This window comes from Ammospiza nelsoni, chromosome 31, assembly GCF_027579445.1.
Source record: "Ammospiza nelsoni isolate bAmmNel1 chromosome 31, bAmmNel1.pri, whole genome shotgun sequence".
NCBI classification, from domain to species: Eukaryota; Metazoa; Chordata; class Aves; order Passeriformes; family Passerellidae; genus Ammospiza; species Ammospiza nelsoni.
The window spans coordinates 1,237,175-1,259,281 of record NC_080663.1 but is presented as its reverse complement, the minus strand read 5'-3'; the positions used below and the strand labels follow the sequence as shown (position 1 = coordinate 1,259,281).

At 52.2% G+C, this 22,107-nt stretch overlaps 1 pseudogene; it reads right to left on the bottom strand.

Moving 5' to 3' along the window:
• Positions 1 to 21,779, bottom strand: part of LOC132085559 (zinc finger protein 850-like) — a 280,143-nt pseudogene extending 258,364 nt beyond the window's left edge.
• Between the last annotated feature and the right edge of the window lie 328 nt (positions 21,780 to 22,107).

Here is a 22,107-nt window from a genome sequence, read left to right as displayed (position 1 = left end):
GAGGGAGAAGAGGGCTCTGCTTCAGGAATGGGAGAAAGTTCAGAGAAAAAGGAAGATGTTATAGTGGAGGGTTTCCTCTGCTGCCGCCAACACACTACCTGGACCTGTGGCACAGCCCCTTTCTGCGTCCCCTGCTTCGGGACGAAGGGCCTGACCCATTTTGAGGGTATCCAGCGGGGGCCTGAGGGAGTGGACACGCAAGCGTATTCTGTCCCCCAGGTCACCAGGTCAAATGGCCCCTCCGTCCGCCAGGTCTCCAAATCCTTGATAAGGACCGGCGGCCTGGCTTTAGGCTGCAGCTGCTGGTGACTGCTGAAGTGCTGGACCACCGGAGGGTTGGGGTTGTCAAAAGAGCAATTGAGGAAGTTGAGGGTGTAAAGTGCTCTTGACAACCGGATGTGGGGGGTCTCCAACTTCACAGCCGCTTGCTGCCGATCTAAGATCTTCTTCAGGCTCTGGTAGGCCCTCTCCACCATGGCTTGGGCTGTTGGGGAATAGGGGATGCCGGTCTTATGTTCCATTCCCCATTGCTGCAGGAAGCTCCGCAGTTCCTTGGACATATACGCTGGGCCATTGTCAGTTTTGATGGCCCTAGGGATGCCCAAGACAGCGAACGCCAGAAGCAGATGCTCCTGGACATCCGCGGCCTTCTCCCCTGTGTGGGCAGAGGCATAGATAGCTCCGGAGAAGGTATCCACTGAGACATGGACGTAACACAATCTACCAAAAGAAGGGATGTGTGTCACATCCATCTGCCACACCTCACAGCTCGCCAAGCCCTGGGAATTAGCCCCCAAGGCAATGGTGGGCATCTGGTCTCGCTGGCATTGGGGACATGTGGCCACGATCACCTTGGCCTGGTCTTGGGTCAGATGGAATTGCTGGACCAGGCCAGGCGCGTTCTGATGGAAGAGCTGGTGGCTGATCTTAGCCTGGCCGAGCACGTCTGGGAGTGGGCCCACCGTGACTGCAGCCGCGGCCAGGGAATCAGCATGATGGTTGCCCGCAGCAATGAACCCAGGCAGGTCAGTATGCGATCTCACATGCATTATAAAGAATGGATGCTCATGGTGGGAGACTAAATCGACGAGCCTCGTAAGTAGTTCAAATAATTTTTGGTTTGAGACCTCCTGCAGAACTGCTGATTGAGCTCTGGACACTACACCGGTGACATACGCAGAATCTGTTACCAAATTGAAAGGTCCCTGGAACCTCTGGAATGCCCTGATGACTGCGTCTAACTCAGCAATTTGTGGAGAACCCTCCACGATAGCAACATCTGTCTCCCACTGCTGAGTCTGAGGATCCTTCCAAGTCATAACTGACTTTGTGGGATGCTCCCGACACGTCTGTAAAAACTGTCACAGCACCTAGAGGCTCCTTACTTTGAACCTTTTAGAGTGATAATTTAAACTCCGAATTAAACAATTTGTGGGCCAGCCGATTTACTGCAATACACTCAGTGTAACTGTCCAACACAAACTGAAGGTTCTCATTAGTTTGCAGCAGTTCATTGAAGGTCTTCATTTTTAGTTGGCCCGACTCCAATTCAATTGGCATGTAAATGCATTCGAAATCGCATCCTGCCAACTCCCTGATCCTCGATGTTGCTTTGAGGATCAGTTCAGCTACCAGCTCCTGTGGCCTTGCCATTCTTTTGGACTGATGGTGGCTGAGAAAGACCCACTCTGTGAATAAGAGCTTATCTCCCCAGCCTTGGTCCTTCAGCATCCTGTCCCACTGGTGGATAATGCCATGGAGGTGTGGCAATTTTCCCAGTATTATGAATTTGAATGGCAAGCCTGGGTGATAACGGTGGGCCTGCCTGGCCGAAATAGCCTTTTGGATCTTCTCCAGAGCTACCTGAGCCTCTAGGGTGAGAGTCCTAGGGGAACTAAGCCCCTCTCCCCCTTTCAACAAATTGAAAAGGGGGGCCAGGTCCTCGGTAGAAATGCCCAGCCAGGGTCTCACCCAATTTAAAGACCCACACAGTTGATGCACATCCGCAATGATCTGGACATTAGTCCTTATCGCCAATTTCTGCAGCACAATGGTCTGCTTGGTAATTTCAAGGCCCAGGTACCTCCAAGGTGGCATCTGTTGAATCTTGTTCTGCTGGAGCTTGAACCCTGCAGCAACCAACACGTTGGTTGTCAGGTCAAGCGCACGGGCAAGGAGACTATCGTCGGGCGCACACACGAGGATGTTGTCCATATAATGATGAATCACGATGGCATCCCCGAGGGCTGCAAAAATGGGGGACAGCAGAGAAACAGCATACCACTGGCAGATCACTGGAGAGTTCTTCATTCCTTGCGGAAGGACCCGCCAGTGGTAGCGCTTGTCTGGGGACTCACGGTTGATGGAAGGAACTGTGAACACAAAATGCGGGGCATCGTCAGGGTGTAGGGGAATTTGGAAGAAACAATCTTTGATGTCAACAACAGCCAAATTCCAGTTTTGGGGGACCATTGCCGGGGAGGGCATCCCTGGTTGGAGAGACCCCATGTCTGCTATTTTTTCGTTAATTTGGCCAAGGTTGGTCAGGAGCTGCCACTTATGTTTATTGGGCTTCTTGATCACAAAAACTGGAAAATTCCAGGGAGACATAGTCTCCACGATACTGCCCTTAAGTAACTGCTCCTGAACGAGCTTGTTGAGCGCCTTCAATTTTTGTTTGTTTAGTGGCCACTGCCACTGTTCTGGAACATTGAAGAGACCTGAAGGATGGATTTTAAGCCATCAAGTAATTGGAATCATTTGTATAACTCGAGAAGGAAGGAAATTTAAAAATAATAGGGCATACTCCTTGTAAATCCACACTGGTGGTTAATACAGATAATCGTTCAAAAATTTAGCGACCTGAAAACCCCGTTGGATATTGGGGACCAATAAAAGAAATAAATTGTGAATGGGATGAACAGATTAATTTATGCTGGTACAGAAGTCCTGGAGCTAACCCCCACCAATCCATCAACAGCCTGAGGTCTTATTGGGAACAACTGGAGAAAACTGATAAGAAATGGAAAGCCTCAGATGGGATATATTGGATTTGTGAGCAACAAGGATACAGTGTGTTACCTCAAAAATGGGGAGGAACCTGTACTTTGGGAGTAATACAACCCTCCTTCTTTGTTCTACTGAGGTCTAGGAGCAATGTGCTAGGAACTCCACTGTATGAAACCCTGCAGTGGAATAAAGGAGATTTGAATTTAAATTTTCCAACAGCAGGAGGGAATCAAAAATGGGAGGAGGACGAATGGCCTGCAGAACAAATTATAGCATATTATGACCCAGCAACATGGGCTCAGGATGGGTCATGGAGATATAGGACCCCAATTTGCCTGTTGAATAAACTAATAAGACTCCAAGCACTAGTGGAAGTGGTGTCAAATCACACCTCTGATGCTTTAAAAATGTTGGCCAGGCAATATACACAAATGCGGGCGTTTGTGTATCAAAACAGGATTGCCCTAGACTATCTGTTAGCAAAAGAAGGAGGAGCTTGTGGGAGATTTAATGAATTTAAGTGCTGTGTAGAAATTGATGATTATGGGAAAGCTACCACAAAACTTGTAGAGGAAATTAAAAGAGCAGCTCATGTGCCACTACAAAAGTGGAATTCAATCTTGAAAGCAGATTGGTGGGGTAACCTCTTTGGAAATGTTTGGAGAAAAAAGTTAAAGTCCATGTTGTTATGCTCAATTCTGGGACTTCTGTTTCTGCCTTGTATGATTTTGTAACTATGTCCTGGTTTAGGACAAATTAGGGGAAATCTCCAAAAGGGAGCCCCCCAAAACAAAACAAACCTCCAACCACCCCTCCCCCAACACCGGGTTCGGGAAGGAATTTCTCGGAGGAGCAAAGTGGAAAACAAAACCTATTTATTTACAAGTAATAAAAGAACACTCCTCAACACAAGAAAAGAAAAGAAAACAAAAAAAACAGACTGTGTGTTGAGAGGGCGCGGCGCTTCTCTGCAAGCTTCGGGTGTCCTGGACGTCGCAGGTCAGATCCGGAGCCGGTCCAGTATCTTCAGGGGAGGGTAAGAAAGAGGGAGCAAGAGAAAAGAAAAAAAAAACAGCACAAAAAGCAGAAAGCAAGCAAGCAAAGCGGCTAGCCAAGCCAAGCAGCAAAAGCCAAAAGCAAAAAGGCCTGGTCAAACACTCCCCCCTCTCTTCCCCGCCCCGCCGCAGCAAGACGGCCGGGGGGGGGGGGGGAAGAGAGAAAAGGCACAGCTGCCAGACACAACACACGATATTGGGATAAAGGCTGTCAACCCACGACACTCCACCCCTTATCCCATATCGTGAATATACAATAAAAACTTTCATTTCACTTACTCACACCTTTGACACTTACGCATTCCTCTCATCTTACTTGCTCAGACCTTTGACACTTACAGTTTCCTTCTGTCTCACATTCAACAAACAATGACATTCATATATGAGTCTCATCCCACAATCAGGTCTCCCTGAGGTACACACCGTGTTGTTCCATCTTTCTGCATTATCCACCATGTATAACCTGGTCCTTGAGCAAAGACAATCCCACGGATGGGTTTGTCTGTACTCGAGGCAGGGTTGATCCATACTGTCTTTCCCAACAAACCTCTGACATGGGCCACTGGGGCTTTATCCCCATCTACTATATTAAGGAGCTCACACTGAGCGGGACCCGCTCGGTTGGTGGAACCTCGAGTGTTAACTAACCAGGTAGCCTTTGCCAAATGCTGCTCCCAGTTTTTAAAAGACCCCCCACCCAATGCTTTTAAGGTGGTTTTTAACAATCCATTATACCTTTCCACTTTCCCTGCAGCTGGTGCATGATAGGGGATATGGTATATCCACTCGATGCCATGTTCCCTAGCCCAAGTATTAATAAGATTGTTTTTAAAATGAGTTCCATTATCCGACTCAATTCTCTCGGGAGTACCGTGCCTCCAAAGGACCTGCTTTTCAAGGCCCAAGATAGTGTTACGGGCTGTGGCATGAGACACAGGGTAGGTTTCCAACCATCCCGTGGTGGCTTCTACCATGGTTAGTACATAGCGCTTGCCCTGGCGGGTTTGAGGCAGTGTGATGTAATCAATCTGCCAGGCCTCCCCGTATTTGTACTTAGACCACCGCCCCCCATACCAGAGGGGCTTCACCCGCTTGGCCTGCTTGATGGCAGCGCACGTCTCACAGTCACGAATAACCTGAGAGATACTGTCCATGGTTAGATCCACCCCTCGGTCTCGTGCCCACTTATAGGTGGCATCTCTACCCTGGTGGCCTGAGGCATCATGGGCCCATCGTGCTAAGAATAACTCTCCCTTATGCTCCCAGTCGAGATCTATCTTCAACTCCCCTATCTTTGCAGCCTGATGTACTTGCTGGTTGTTTTGCTGCTCTTCATTAGCTCTGCTTCTGGGGACATGGGCATCTACATGGCGAATCTTCACAGGTAACTTCTCTACCCGAGTAGCGATATCTTTCCACTCTTCCGCAGCCCAAATTGGTTTTCCTCTTCGCTGCCAGTTCGCCTCTTTCCATCTCTTCAGCCATCCCCACAGAGCATTGGCTGCCATCCAGGAATCGGTATACAAATAGAGCCTTGGCCACCTCTCTCTCTCTGCAATACCTAGGGCCAGTTGAATAGCTTTGATTTCAGCAAATTGACTGGATTCACCCTCTCCTTCAGTAGCCTCTGCAACCCGTCGAGTGGGACTCCACACAGCTGCTTTCCACCTCCGTTTCATCCCTATGACACGACAAGAACCATCGGTGAATAGAGCATAACGTGTTTCTTCTACTGGTAACTGATTGTATGGCGGAGCTTCCTCAACCCGGGTCACTGGCTCTTGTTCCTCATCTGCGACACTAAAGCTTTCACCTTCAGGCCAATTTGTAATTATCTCCAGGATCCCAGGGCGATTTAACTTCCCAATTCGAGCGCGCTGCGTAATGAGGGCAATCCACTTACTCCAAGTAGCATTGGTGGCATGGTGGGTAGAGGGAACCTTTCCTTTGAACATCCATCCCAACACCGGTAGTCGGGGTGCCAAAAAGAGTTGTGCCTCTGTACCAATCACCTCCGAGGCGGCCTGGACTCCTTCATAGGCGGCCAAGATTTCCTTTTCTGTTGGAGTATAGTTATCTTCAGACCCCCTGTAGCTCCGACTCCAAAATCCCAATGGTCGGCCTCGGGTCTCGCCAGGTACCTTCTGCCAAAGGCTCCAGGACAGACCATGGCTCCCGGCTGCAGAGTAGAGCACGTTCTTCACATCTGGTCCCGTCCTGACTGGACCAAGGGCTACAGCATGAGCGATCTCCTGCTTGATTTGGACAAAAGCTTGCTGCTGCTCAGGGCCCCAATGGAAGTCGTTCTTCTTGCGGGTAACCAGATAAAGGGGTCTCACAATCTGACTATACTCAGGGATGTGCATCCTCCAGAAACCTATAGCGCCTAAGAAAGCTTGTGTTTCCTTTTTATCAGTTGGTGGGGACATGGCAGTGATTTTATTAATAACATCCACAGGAATCTGACGCCGTCCATCTTGCCACTTCACCCCCAAGAACTGAATTTCTCGGGCAGGTCCCTTGACTTTGCTCTTCTTAATGGCAAATCCAGCTTCCAAGAGAATATGAATTATCTTCTCTCCTTTCTCGAACACTTCTATTGCCGTGCTCCCCCAAACAATGATATCATCAATATATTGCAGATGTTCTGGAGCCTCACCCTCTTCTAGTGCAGCCTGGATCAGTCCATGACAGATGGTAGGACTGTGTTTCCACCCCTGGGGCAGTCGGTTCCAGGTATACTGCACTCCCCTCCATGTAAAAGCAAACTGAGGCCTGCATTCTGCTGCCAGAGGGATGGAGAAAAACGCGTTAGCAATATCGATGGTCGCGTACCACTTTGCTGCCTTAGACTCCAGCTCGTACTGCAGTTCCAGTATGTCCGGTACAGCTGCACTCAGTGGTGGAGTCACTTCATTCAAGGCACGATAGTCCACAGTCAGTCTCCATTCTCCGTCAGATTTTCGCACAGGCCAGATAGGGCTGTTAAAGGGTGAGTGGGTTTTACTGACCACCCCTTGGCTCTCCAGCTCTCGGATCATTTTTTGGATGGGGATCACGGCATCTCGATTCGTCCGGTACTGCCTGCGGTGCACTGTTGAGGTGGCAATTGGCACTCGCTGCTCCTCTACCTTCAAGAGTCCTACTGCAGATGGGTTCTCTGATAGTCCAGACAAGGTGTTCAATTGTTTAATACCCTCTATCTCCACTGCAGCTATTCCAAAAGCCCACCTGAATCCCTTAGGATCTTTGTAATAGCCATTCCGGAGGAAGTCTATGCCCAAAATACACGGAGCCTCTGGACCAGTCACAATCGGGTGTTCCTGCCATTCCTTCCCAGTCAAGCTCACCTCAGCTTCCAACAAAGTCAACTGTTGTGATCCTCCCGTCACTCCAGCAATGGAAACAGGTTCTGTCCCCACGTGTTCCGATGGCATTAAGGTACACTGTGATCCAGTGTCAACCAACGCTTCATAGTCTTGTGGCTCTGATGTGCCAGGCCATCTGATCCACACCTTCCAAAAAACCCGGTTCTCCCGTGCCTCTTCCTGGCTGGAGGCAGGGCCCCTCTAAGCCAGATTGTCCTTCTTTCCTTGGGCATATGCCTTAGAAGTTCCTTCAAGGGGATCGGACATGTCATCGTCATCATTATACTTAACATCTCGGCTACAAGCGACTGGAGCTGCTATCCTTTTGGTGATACTTTCTCTTTTCTTCAAATCACGCACCCGTTGTGCCAAAGCAGCGGTGGGTTTTCCATCCCATCTCCTCATGTCTTCTCCAGACTCACGCAAAAAAGCCCATAACTCAGTCCGTGGGGTGTACCTTCTCTCCCCATCAAAGGAGCGCCAGCGTTGGACACCAGGACCTCTAATTTGTACAGCTGAGATTTGAATAAGGTCCTCCTTAATCTCTTCCCGGAGTTTCTTATGATTCTCCTCAATTTTATCCTCTAGTTTCTGCAGTCGGGTTTCCACTGCTGCAATTCTGGCATGAGTTGGGCCATGCACAGCATCTGCATACGCTCGAAGCTTCTTTGCCATATCGAGCACAGTCTCATATGTATCATCCCGCTTCATTATTGCTAGGGCAGAAGCGTATTCAGGTGGCCCAAGTCGCACAAGTTTCCTCCACATTACAGGTGTGCATGGTACCAGGTCCGGATTTCTAGTTGTTGCGTCATCTGAGAAAATGAGCTCTGCCACCGCCATCTCTCTCAGGCGTTGGATCCCCTGTTCTATGGTCTTCCACCGTGTCTGCTGCATATAGAGATCATCCGTACACAGGTATCGTTCTGCTACGCTTCTTAGGACCCGTTCCCAGAGGCTGTGAGGGTTAGCCCCCCTCATCATACCTTGATCGATGACAGGATCATGTGACAGGGATCCCAAATGCCTCGCTTCGGTACCATCCAAAATCGTAACCTCCCCTGCAGCATCCCAAAGGCGGACTAACCAACTAATTATAGATTCGTCAGGTTGTCGTCTGTAATCCTTTCTTAGGCCTCTGAGGTCCTTCAGAGAAAAGGAGTCAATATTAGCTCCAGATTCTGTGCCCCTCGATGTGGCCTCTGATTTTGGTGAGGGTCCTTCTCCTGCATCATCATCCTCATCATCCTCCACCTTTCGATTGGTCTTGCCTTTACACTTTCCACCTCTTGTATTAGCTGCAACAGCCATGGTTTGGGGCCTACTGTCTGATGCAGCTGCTAGCCTGGAGCCTGGGATGTTAGCTGCAGCCTGGGTCACTGGGGTAGTAACTAACTTATCTCCCTGTTCCCTTTCTGCTATCTGCTGCTCCACAGTATCTAGCAGAGTACGGTAAACAAATGCCAAGGCCCAGCTCACTGCAGTAATCCTTTCTTCCTTAGTATTACCATGGCACTTCTCCCTCAAATACTTTGCCACCTCGACTGGATTCTGAATTTGATCAGATGGAAAGTCCCAATCTATAGGATCAGAAAATTCCTTTAAAGTCTGGCCCATGTCCTCCCATTTCCCATTCCAGTCAAGATTTTTCCTGCTTTGTTTTACTCCTAAGTCAGGAGTGTCTCTAACCCCTCTAGAAATCTCAGTCTTCATTTTATACACACTCCAGACAGTATAGAAAAGGCTTAATAAATTAAATGCCAGAAAGATGGTTTCTTTCAAACTCAGGGGAAATTCAGTATTTTCTAATAGAGATGTCAACAATTTGGAGGACAAGAAGGAAGACAAAGGCTGAAAAGCCCCTTCCCCTTCTTCTCCCCAAACAAACTGAGTAAACAACCATAATAACAGTCCATACATTCCTGAAATAAAGTCCAGCATTTTTATCCGACACATCATCACACATAAGACCAGCACAATGACTATTCTGGTTAGTGCCCCCCGCTTACAAAAGTTACTTATTAGGGCCAACATCAGAGCTATTTTTGGGTAAGGAAATAACCCCAGGGACCACAAAAGTATTAAAACTTCAAAAACCCCTAGGGACCAGAACGACCGGCAAGCTTCCACTCCAAATGACATTATGAATCACCGATATGCCCACAAAATAGCCAAAACCAAAATATTATTGTTATAGGTTTTTTTTCCACTGTTTTTTGGCCTCCGTTTCCCGGCCAATGCACCAAAAATATATTGTCCTGGTTTAGGACAAATTAGGGGAAATCTCCAAAAGGGAGCCCCCCAAAACAAAACAAACCTCCAACCACCCCTCCCCCAACACCGGGTTCGGGAAGGAATTTCTCGGAGGAGCAAAGTGGAAAACAAAACCTATTTATTTACAAGTAACAAAAGAACACTCCTCAACACAAGAAAAGAAAAGAAAACAAAAAAAACAGACTGTGTGTTGAGAGGGCGCGGCGCTTCTCTGCAAGCTTCGGGTGTCCTGGACGTCGCAGGTCAGGTCCGGAGCCGGTCCAGTATCTTCAGGGGAGGGTAAGAAAGAGGGAGCAAGAGAAAAGAAAAAAAAAACAGCACAAAAAGCAGAAAGCAAGCAAGCAAAGCGGCTAGCCAAGCCAAGCAGCAAAAGCCAAAAGCAAAAAGGCCTGGTCAAACACTCCCCCCTCTCTTCCCTGCCCCGCCGCAGCAAGACGGCCGGGGGGGGGGGAAGAGAGAAAAGGCACAGCTGCCAGACACAACACACGATATTGGGATAAAGGCTGTCAACCCACAACAAACTATTAGGCTAATCTTTTGAATCAGTGATTCAAAAGATGCAGATTACAACGTCTCTAGATTCAGAATCAGCAGAAAAAGGAAAATCAAGATCTATAATGGTATTAAAAGCTAAATCGACCCCTGTTAAAGAACAAGGACCTAAAAAGATTGAAATAGACCAGGAAATGCTAACTAAACTTGAAAGAGAGTGTGAAAGACTAGAAGCAGTAATAGAAATGCTGGAAAAGTTTGAAGATGAAAAGAGACAACGAGGAAACAAAAATTCTGAAAAATATAAAAGATATCAGGGCACAGCTTTTTAAATACAGCACAAATAATAATGATCAAAAAGAGAAATGGGAGATTTGTGATAAATAGGTATGATTCGTGCTGATAAAAATTGAAACAGTAATCAATATTGATACAGTAATTAATATTTGAGAATAATAAAATAGTTAATAGTTAGAAGTTGTAACGCCAAGGAGGAGAGGGAGAGGAGAGGCTCCACCCCGCCCTTCCCAGCAGATGTTTTTCAAGGACCACAGGAAAGAAGCTGAAGATATAGTTGCTAAAAATGACCAAGAACCTCGGTCAGTCACAGAAAATGCTAATTATAAGGGATTTTTTGCCTTGATATGTAGATGCAGTGATACGTTAGTCTTGGCTTACATTGTACTGGCTTGGTGCGCATGTGTAACCCAAAGGTGAATTAAAGGACAACGAAGAAGACTATAGGGCCTTCATCAGTGACGACCCCCAAAGACTTGTGCGACCACCAAACCGAGTGGTGGCGCATGCGTGGTAAAGGTGGTGAGGAGGGCGGAGACAGAAAAGTGACGAACAGAAAATAGGAGGAGATGGCATTGACGCATGGCATATAAGGGGTGACTTTCACTTGGCAAGCTTGTACGTGAAGTGGCAAGGGTCATTGAACCCTGCCCTCCGTACCCCGCGGTTGTTTTTACTTATGCGTTATTATTTGAACCATATTATCCCTTATTTATATATTTTCTAAACTATTTAATTAAAATTGCTGCTACCTTAAATATTGTTTGGGGTTTTTTTATGATGGGATAATTGGTTAAACATAACACCTGCAAGCACAGAAGGACACCTGTCAGGGCTGGGCTGGCTGCTGAGAATGCCTCGGGCAGGAGGATCCTCCGGCAACGAGCCCAGAGCCACTCTGGGCACTGAGGCCTCCGTGTCCCACAGCAACGGGAACACCACGGGGACGTGGCGCTGTTCCTGAGACATCCCAGCAGCAGCTCACGTAGAAACTGCCTGGAAGGTTCTCCTGTGTCACAAAGGAACACAAAGAACCCTCCCAGGGCACAGCCTATGGCCCAAAGGGTGCAAGAGGAACTCGGAAAATGAAGCAAACAAGGACACCCCATAGCCCAGCCTGAACACTGAGGAGGAACAAGGACGGCACCAAACCAAAGGAAACGTAACCTTTAGTCACTGATACTTCTGACTAAAAGCAGCAAGCCTTGTTCCCTCTGGGATCTTTGTTCTAGTTCTAAATGCAAGCAAGGTTCTCCAGTCTAAATACACAGAAGGCAGGAACTGGGGAGGAGGTGGGATTAGGAAGGAGGAGGAGGAGGATGGAGAGAGGAAAAGGAGGAGCAGGAAGAGGAGGAGCAGGAGCAGCAACAGGAGGAACAGGAGGTTCCAGTGCCCCCTGTGGCCGCAGCCACAGGACCATCGCCCCCAGCTAGCCCTGCAGGTGAGTGGGGAGAGGGAGCTCGTCCCAAATCCATTGGGGGGTCCCGGTGAGGGTTTTTTATTGGGGTTTGTTTGGAGTTCAGAGATTGTGAAGTTGACCCCAAATATCATCTGGTGTCTCTGGGAGGTTTTTTTCTGTGTGTGTGTAGGTTTGGATCTTGCAGGAGCCCAAAGCTGAGCCCCTTGGGGGATCTTTGGGGGCCGACGTGGCCATTGCCCAGTATGGGCAGGGGAGGACATTGGTCCTGGGGACCCCCGGGAGAGCAGAGGAGGGGAACCCCTGGGACCCCCAGAGTGGGGAGAGCAGAGAGGGGCGATCCCAGAGCTGGGGGACCCCGGCAGACTGGAAAGGGGGGGAGCCTGGAGAGGAGGGATCCCTGGGATCCCTGGGATGTCAATGCAGAGCATCAGGGTAGAAGGGCCCCCATGGACTCCCAAAAGCCCCTGGATCATCCCTAAGCAGGACGCCGGAGAATGAAGAACCCCTGGAACCATTGGACCCCTGTGATCCCAAGGAAAGGAAACCTGTAGAACCCCAAAAGTGGGGAGATCTGCAATAGGGAACTCCTGGGAGAGGTTTTTTTTTGGGCTGAATCTTGATATGTGGAGCTTTTCATGGACACAAGACTCCTGCTGAGTTCTAGAGATGGACCTGGCCAGGAGGAGCCGCTACTCCAAGGCGCTCCCACCTTGGTTTCCCCTAAACCAGGGTTTGTCATTCCCAAGCTGTGGCCAGATGGAGGAGGAGGAAAAGCCCCAGAGATCCTCACAAGGAAGGGCTGCAAACCCAGCCCAGGGAGGTGTGGGGAGGAAAGAGCCCCCCTGAGCCAGGAAGGCGGCCAGAGATGCAGCCAGTGCTCAGAGCTGGTGGAGAAGCATCATGGCAGGGAGAAGCCCCACAAGTGCTTGGAATGTGGGAAGGGTTTCAGCTCCAGCTCCATCCTGATGGAACACCTGAACATCCACATTGGGGAGAGGCTCTGTGAGTTTGGGGAATGTGGATAGCGCTTCAGTGGGACCTCTGACCTCAGCAAGCACCACAAGATCCACACTGGAGAACGGCCCTAGGAGTGTTTGGAATGTCAGAAGAGCTTCAGGTGGGATTCAGAGATCGTCACTCACCAGCACTTCCACACCAGGGAGAGGCCCTGCGAGTGTCCCGAGTGTGGGAAGCGCTTCGTGCGCTGCTCCAGCTCCATCCCCCATGGGAGGATCCGCGCTGGATGATCCCCAGTGACCCCCGTTGGGCAGAGCCCTGGTGACCCCTGTTCTGGCTGATCCGTGTTGGGTAGGGGGAAGGTGTTGGAGAGATTTCTTTCCCTTCTCCTTGTGCTGCTGTGATTTGGTTGGTAATAAATTCCCTCCGTGTGCCCAGGCCGGGTCTGTTGTGCCCGTGCGGGATTTGCTGAGGAATCTCTCCCGGTCCTTGTCCCCAGCCAGGAACCCTCGGTTCCATTTTCTGTCCCTGTGCGGCTGCGGGGGCAGGGACAGAGCGGCTCTGGGGGTGCCTGGCATCTGGCCAGCGTCACCGCTCGCCACGGGCAGCCCTGAGATGCCGCGCACCTGGGCACACATTGCTGGGCTCACCTGAGCTCCCACCTGCCCAGCGCCCCAAGGTTCCCCCTGCCCAAAAAACCCCCAGCCCGGGGCTGCAGGGTCCCGGAAAGGCCTCAGCCAATGGCAGCTCAGGCAGGAGGCAGCGCAGCCAATGAGAGGTCGGGGCGTTGGATTGCCTCATCGGTTGCCGGGCAGAGCCCGTGGCCGATCGCCGCCCAGAAGCGGCGGCAGCCAATGAGAGCGCGCGGCGCTGCCGAGCCCGCCCTGCTCCGGACTGGCGCTCCCAGCGCAGCGCGGCTGCTTTGGGGCTGCTGCTCCCTGCCCGGCCCCGGCCATGGGGCGAGGGGCGGCAGCTGGGGCCCTGCTGGTGGCACTGGTGGTGCTGGGAGCCCCCCCGGGTGCGGAGCTCTCGGGTGAGCGGGGGGCGGGAGGCGCTGGGACAGGGGGGGAGAAGGGGGAAAAGAGGGGAAGGGAGGCGCCAGGAATGGAGGGGGAGGAGGAGGGGACCCCCAAAGGGAGAGCGGGAGGGGCTGAAGGGTGGGGGGAGGAGAGGGAGGGGTGGGAGAGGGTGAAGAAAGGGGGAAAAGGGGAGGGGATGACCCCAAAACTGAGCCCGAGAAGGCCGGAGATTGGGGGATTTATGGGGAAATGGGGCTAGAAAAGTGATTTGGGAGTGGCTGGATGTGGGAGAGGATGTGGAAGGGGAAATGGGGGAAGGGCGGCAAAGAGGAAGCGGCAGCGCGGGCAGGAGCGTCCCGTGGCGGCTGTGGGGCACAGGGGGTGCTGAGTATTGATCCGGGGTGGGCCCCGGTGCTCTAGGGGTGATGCTGGGGGGTGCTGAGGGGAGCACATCCCTGAGCTGTGTGCTGCACTCACAGGGGTGTTCCAGTGGATGCATAAGGCCGATTGTCTCTTCATTAACGGCACTGAGAAGGTGAGGTTGGTGGTAAGGTTCATCTACAACCGGGAGCAGTTCGTGACGTTCGACAGCGACGTTGGCCACTTTGTGGGGTTCACCCCCTTAGGGGAGAAGAATGCCAAGAAGTAGAACAGCGACCCGGCTATAATGGTGTTCATGCGGGCTCACGTGGACAGGTGCCGGCACAACTACGAGATTGCTGCCCCGATCACCGTGGAGCGCCGAGGTGAGCGTGGAGTAGAGCGTGTCCCCTTGGTCCCTACCCTCCCAATGACCCTGGAGCCCCTCAAAACCTCCCCAAGAATCTCCCCAGAGCCCTCAGCCCTCCTTGTGCCCATCCCCGGGGCCTCCTGTTCCCCCCATTCCCTCCCAGTGCCTCCCAGGGCTCCCTCCCGCGTCCATTTCAGCCACGCATTAAGCTGACGCTTCCCAGCCAATGAGATCGCGTACCCCTGATGACTCATCTGTTCCTTGGTAGATCCCCAGCGCCAAGTGCCCCGCGCTGGACGCGGCCGCCCAGTGCCGCGCACTTCATTCCCAGTTGCTCCCAGTGCCACCACAGCTCCTCCCAGGCCTTCCCAGTCTCATCCCTGCTCCCCAAGTCAATTCCCAGTCTATTCCCAGTTCCTTCCAGTAGCCCCCAGTCCCTCCCAGTCCATTCCGAGTCCCTCCCACTCTATTCCCAGTTCCCTTCCAGCCCATCCCAGCCCTCCCCTCTCTCTCCCAGGGTCCCCCAGCTGATCCCAGTGTGTTCCCGCTTTCTCTTTCTCTGTCTCTCCCAGTGCCCCCCAGCGTGTGCATCTCGCTGATGACTCCGTCGAGCTCCCAGCCCGGCCCCGGCCGCCTGCTCTGTTCCGTGATGGATTTCTACCCTGCTGCCATCCAGGTGAGGTGGTTCCAGGGCCAGCAGGAGCTCTCGGAGCACGTGGTGGCCACCGACGTGGTCCCCAACGGGCACTGGACCTACCAGCTGCTGGTGCTGCTGGAAACCCACCCCCCCCCCGGCGCGGGCTCAGCTACAGCTGCCAGGTGGAGCACGTCAGCCTGGAGCAGCCCCTGAGGCGGCACTGGGGTACGGGGGAGCCCCTGGGGGCGCTGGCAGAGCCGCTGGGCTGTGCTGGGAGCCACTGGGAGGGAGCTGGAGAGAGCCGGGCTGGAAGTGGGAGAGGGGCTGGGGCCTGGGCAAGGGCTGGGCAGGGGTTTGGGGGATGCTGGGGAGGGTGGGATGGGCTTGGGGGGGTCCTGGTGGGCACTGGGAGGGAGTTTGGGGGTGCTGGGTGTGAGTGGGAGGGATCGCAGTGAGCCCGGAGGGGCTGGAAGGAGATCGGCGATGGCAAAGCGGGGCTCGCCATGAGCTCGGTGGTGCTGGGCACAGACTGGGAGGGCTCTGGCTGAGTCCTGCTTGGGCTGCCAAGGGACTGCGAGAGGCTTTGGGGGTCCTGGGGCGCTGGGGGCACCTGGGAGGGGGCTGTGGGATGCTGAGAGGGACGGGAGGGGCTTTGATGGCTCCTGGCCAGGACAAAAAGGGATCAGAGGGAGGTTTCAGGGGGTCCTGGCTGGGCTGGGGGCCACAGGGAGGGTGCTGGGAGGGGCTCAGGGTGTCGGTGAGAGGTTTTGGGGGTGCTGAGCCCTGCAGACACCCCAGAGATGCCGCCGGACGCTGCCTGCAGCAAGATGCTGACGGGCATCGGGAGGTTCGTCTTGGGCTCGGTCTTCCTGGCGCTGGGGCTCGGCTTCTCCCTGCGCAAGAAGGTCAGGGCGGGTGCTGGAGGTGGCGTCCCCGCCGTGGCGGAGCGTGTGCCTCGCCGTTTATCCATCCTCCCAGAGCTGCAGCCCCCCCCGGCCCCGTCAGCATCTCCCCCTCCCCACATCCTGCACTGAGCAGGGAGGGAGAGCTCAACCCTTGTTAGGAATATCTAATTAATTTAAAATAACTAATACTTTTTAATTTTAATAAAATGTTATTTTATTTATGAAAACATCATATAACTTAAATTTATATAATTTAAAAAATAATTTTATATTTTTGAGAGAGTCGGTTCCGAATTTTCCCTCATCTGCCTCAGGATCGTCATTTGGGGACCACTAAGAAAAGACCGCCCCTGTCTTAAATCTCTGGCTCCAAAGGAGAAAGTCACATGCCAACAACGCCCTAGATCTGAGAGCGTTGCTAAGCCATTGTTCTCACACGTGTTGTTTGCTGTGTGCTACACTGAGCCCGAGGAGAAGAAGAAGGGGGTGTCGCAGACATTTCTTCACAGATATCCTTTCTTTTGGATTTCTGCGTCTTCTGGAGGCCAGAGGCCTCAGAAGAGAAGGTAAACAATTATTATCAGATGCTGTGGAATGCAACAGGGGTTTCTTGTTTGGCTCATGCTTCTTGTTTATAATTAAGGGCCAATCACATAATGCAAGCCGGGGACCAAGTCCTTGGGCACAACTTTGTTATAGATTCTTTCTATCTATTCTTAGCTTAGCTTAGCAGCTCTGCAACCTCTCTCTTTATTCTTATTAGTATAGTTATAATGTATTATATATTATATATCAATAAATTCAGCCTTCTGATCTAGAAACAAGATTCACCGTCTCTCTCTCACCAGCAGCGACCCACTCAGGACACTGTAATAAGGGGGCACCGTGCCCTTTGTGCAACAACAGCCTTGGGAGCTGTCCCACCTCTCGGCCTGGCTGGACTTCTCCTGAGTTTCAGGTGGTCCCCCCACAGAAGACCCTCACCTGTTTTACAACCACCGGGACAGACAGACTGAGATGGAAGGAGCCTCTCCATCAAGGACTGAGACATGGAACCCCCATGTGAAAAGGCTCCTCTGCTCCTTCCAAGGACCGGGACTGAAACCCCCAGCCCGGGGCAGGTGTGTGGGGGAGGCAAGCTGACCAAAGCGAGATATTTGCCTGCAGGTTGTGACCCCTGCACCAAGAAGACAATGGCTCTCGGTTACTGCTGAGAGCATGGACTACCTGTTACATCTATTCCTTATTGTATCTGTTTCCCCATCCTCGCAATTTCCAATACAGTTATCATAATAAAAACCTCTGAGTTAGCGAGAGACTTCAAGATCTCCCCGACGCAACAGGCGGATCCTCGACTGGACTGGACCAAAGGACTTTGTCTCTACGTTTGGCAGCCCTAATCCCTCTCTTCCTCTGTCTTTTTCTCTCCCTTAATCCCTCTATCGCATTTTGCTGTGCTCATTCAATAAAGGTGCATTTGTTTCGATTATCATTGCAAACCCCCTTGTACCGTGTCAGTTCTCTTTGTACCCTGAGATCAAATCCATGAACCATCACGAAACCCGTCCGTGAGAACGGATCGTGACACCTCCCGAGGACCTCTCCCCAAATTCCCCCCATAGCCCCCCCAGCACCCCCAGACCCTGCTAAAACCCCCTCAAGTTCCCCCTAGACCCTCCCCAAATCCCCCCCAAGCATCCTCAAGACCCCTCCCTAAATTCCCCTCACGACCCCTCCCGGACCCCTCACCTGTTCCTGCGCCTCCTCAGCAGCTCCCGGAGCCCCCCGTCCTCTCCCAGCGCCTCCCCCGCTCTCTCCAGCGCCTCCCGCAGGACCCGCCCGAGCCCGGGGCGGCTCCCGGGGGTCCCTGAGGGGGTCCCGTGGGGGGGAGGGAATAGGGGGCGCCCGCTCCATGCCGGGGTCAGGGGGCGCTGCTTTGGGCTCGGCTCCGATTGGCTGGAGACGCGCGGGGAGGGCGGGAGATGCTGAGGAGAGATGCCCGGTGAGTGGTTGGTTTGATAGAGGGCGCGGTGATTGACAGGAGAGGGGCGAGGGAGGCGGGCTTTGCCGAGGGGAGGCGCGCGATGATTGGTTGGTTCAGCTGGAGAGAGGCGGGAGTAGGTGAGGGGAGACCTGCAGTGATTGGTTGATTCGGCGTGCGAGAGGCGGGCAGTGGGGAGGCATGCAGTGATTGGTTGGATCCGCGCACGGGAATGCCGGTGTTCCTGAGGGAATACCTGCGGTGATTGGTTGGTTTGGGGTGGGGTGCGCCACGATTGGTTAGTGTGAGAGATGAAGCGTGGTGATTGGATGGTTTGGGGTGGGGTGCGCTGCTATTGGCTGGCAAAACTCTGGGATTTTTAAAGGACTTTCCCGGTTTTTTGGGGAAAAACTCTCAGATTTTTAAGGAAAAATTCCTTAAAAATCCAAAGGATCTTTGCAGGAGAAACATTCCCGGGTTTTTTGACCCCACATGACCCCAAAAAACCTAAATAACCCCAAAACACTCGAAATAAAACCCAAAGAACCCCCAAAAAACTCCAAATACCTGAAAATGCCCCAAATAACCCCAAACAAATCCAAATAACCCAGAAAAAAACAAACAAAAAAATCCAAATTAAACTCAAAGACTCCCAAATGATTTCAAGTACACCGAAAAAAATCCCACATACACCAACATAACTCCCAAGAACCCCAAATAAATCCAAATAAGCCCAAATAAACACAAACAAACCCAAATACTTCCAAATAAACACAAATAATTCCAAATAACCCCAAATAAACAGAAATAAACCAAGTAAAACCCAAGAAAAACCCTAAAGAGTCCATGAATAACCCCAAACAAACCCTAAATAAACCTCAAGAAACCCCAGTTCCTCCGGTCCCCACCCCAAAAATTATCCCGACCAATCACAACATGAGGCACTGATGACGATCCAGTTGCTGGGCACAAACTCAGAGCACTGGCCCCATCCAGCAATTTTCAGCCAATCAGCGCCCGGCCCGACTCTGATTCATCACTTGCCGGGCACAGACCAAGGCCTCCCACTGCAGTAAATACTCAGAGACCGCGCAAGGTAATTTCCAGCCAATCAAAGCGTGTCTCGCTGATGACTCATCAGTTGCCAGGAGCGGAATTTGGGGAGGGGGGAGAAGGTGACCCTGGGGATGGGCTGGGGACCCCAAATTATTCCAAAATGGGGTCAGGACCCAAAAAAGGAGCAGGACGGGCCTGGAGCACCCAAAACCAAACACGGGGGAGGGGATTGGGGGAACAACTGGAAAGGAGACAGCGGGGAAAAGAGAGTCGGGACCCAAAAATTGAGCTGGGAGGGGAATGGGACCCCCAAATTTACCTCGGAGGGGGATGGGACGCCCAAACCCAAAGACAGGGCAAAGGCAGAGCCGTGGAGTTTTTATAGGATATCCCAAGGGTGGAATTGGGGTTGGGGTCAGGGGAGGAGTTCTTAGCAATACAAGAAGGGTGAGATCAAATTCCTGCCTCTTAGCAACAGCAGCACTCCACACAGAACCTGTCCCCAAATCCTAAATTCCCTCTAAAACAACTGAGAAATTATGCAACGTCAGATATATTCGATCAATTTCCTTCATTTAATCCAGTTTTGGGTGTTTTTAAAGGATGAAGGTGAAGCAGAGGAAAATTAAGGCCAAACCAAAAGGCAAAGCAGCCAGGTGTGTTCCCAACATGGATCACAGGGAATGTGAGTGACCAGGGCTGTGCCCAAAGTGCCTCCTCCAGTGGGGGATGGAGCTGGAGCAGTGCACGAAGCTCTGCCCGCACTCGGGGCACTCCCAGGGCTTCCCTTACTGGTGCCTCCGTTGGTGTTGGATCAAGTGAGAGCTGCTGGAGAAGCTCTTCCCACACTGGGGACACTCGTAGGGCCTCTCCCCAGTGTGGATGCGCCGGTGGGTGATGAGGTTGCAGTTGTGCTTGAATCCCTTCCCGCAGTCGAGGCAGCGGAAGGGCCTCTCCTCTGTGTGAATCCGATAGTGCAGCAGGAGACAGGAGCTGGTCGGAAACCTCTTCCTGCATTTATCACACTCGTAGGGCCTCTCCCCTGTGTGGATGTGCCGATGGGTGATGAGGGAGGAGCTGTGCTTGAATCCCTTCCCGCAGTCCGGGCATTGGAAGGGCCTCTCCTCTCTGTGAATGCGATAGTGCTGGAGGAGACTGGAGCTGGTCTTAAACCTCTTCCCACACTTGGAACACTCATAGGGCCTCTCCCCAGTGTGGGTCCTCTCGTGCGTGACCAGGGTGGAGCTCAGACTGAAGCACATCCCACACTCAGAACACTTGTACGGCCTCTCCCCAGTGTGGATCCTCTGGTGCGTGGTCAGATTGCCCCTCACGCTAAAGCTCTTCCCACACTCCCCACACTCGTAGGGCCGTTCCCCAGTGTGGGTCCTCTGGTGCCTGATCAGGTCGCCTTTCCACCTGAAGCTCTTCCCACACTCCACGCATGTGTGGGGCTTCTCCCCACCAGGGAGCTGCGCATGGAGCACCAGCTCTGAGCTCTGGCTCCGTCTCCGGCCGCCTTCCCGGCCCAGGCTGGCTCTTTCCCCCTCAGATCCCCGCCAGCTGCGTTTGCAGCCCCTCCTCGTGCGGCATCTCCGGGGCTTTTCCTCCCCATTGGCTTCCTGCGCCGTGGAGCCGCTCAAAACGGCCTCTTCCACCAGGTTCGGCCGCGGGCATTTGTCCTCCCTGCTCTCCATGCTCAGCTCCTGCTCTGGGGGAGGAAGGACAAGGACAGGATGGGATTTGCCTCCGTGCCACAGGCAAGGGCAAGGAGATCCCCCCAGGGCTGAGCTGCAGCCGGGGCCGTGCTGGGCTGGGAGATGGAACAGCACAGAGGGGAAAGGGGCACTCATCGCCAGCTCGGGGCTGTGCACAAATCACAAACAGGACTGGACTGCTGGGAATGCGTCCTGAGCTATGTGATTTTCCAACATCTGTCTCATTACTTGGTTATGACAATGGCAAAATGTCAGCAGCTCATATCACAAGTAGCAGAAAAAGAACTTCACATTAAAATTTACTTTAAAAGGTTTTTGACCAATCATACAAAGCAAAAGCATATTGACATTAGTTCTATCCAAGCACTATAAGCACATTGACAGTTAAAACAATGCTTGCTTATTTCAAATACAATACCCGCTTGTAAGCCTTAAAAGACAATGCACAGAGCTCCATTATTAATCTTGGGACTTCCCAATATCTTGCTAGATACACTTTTCCGCAGGTCAGGGAGTTATTCTAGATAAGCGTTGATGCACACAGACCATTGTTCTATTTCTCCTTAATTTCTACTTCTTATATAATTATTCTGCTGACCAATCTATTGGCTGCTGCAAAGCTCAAATCAGTTCTAATGTCTCTGAGGCTTGTCTTTTGCAGCTTTCCCAAAACCCTCTGATTTTAAGAATCCAGAGACACTGACTTCCTCCTCACCTTCCTCAGTGTCCCAGGCATCTTCCTCGCAGCCTCCAAGAAGTTGGCAAAGGGAAATCCTGGTTTGGGGAATAAAAGGGATGAGAATGTTGAGTTTGAAGTTCCCTCTGCCCGAGTCCATCTCTACAAGCCACTGGCCATCTAGGCTCCAGAAAAACCTCCCAAACACCAAGATTCAGCCCTGAAAAAGCCTCCCAGGAGTTCCCCGTCCCTGGTTCCTCCCCTCTGCTTTTCAGGGGTTCCCCCCTGTCCCAGCTGCTCGGGGGTCACGCTTGGATTGGGGGTCCCCCTTGTGCCTGGTGCCTGCCCTCCCCAGGCTGCTGGCAGTCCCAGCAATGCCAAAAGCTCCCCCTGCTTCACTCTCCCTATTTCGGGATGCCGGGGCTGTTTGGGCTCCCGGGCTCCCTTCTCCCCTCATTCTCTGCTCTGGGCTGCAGCGTCTCCAAGGAGTCCCCCGTGCCCCTCTCCAGGCTC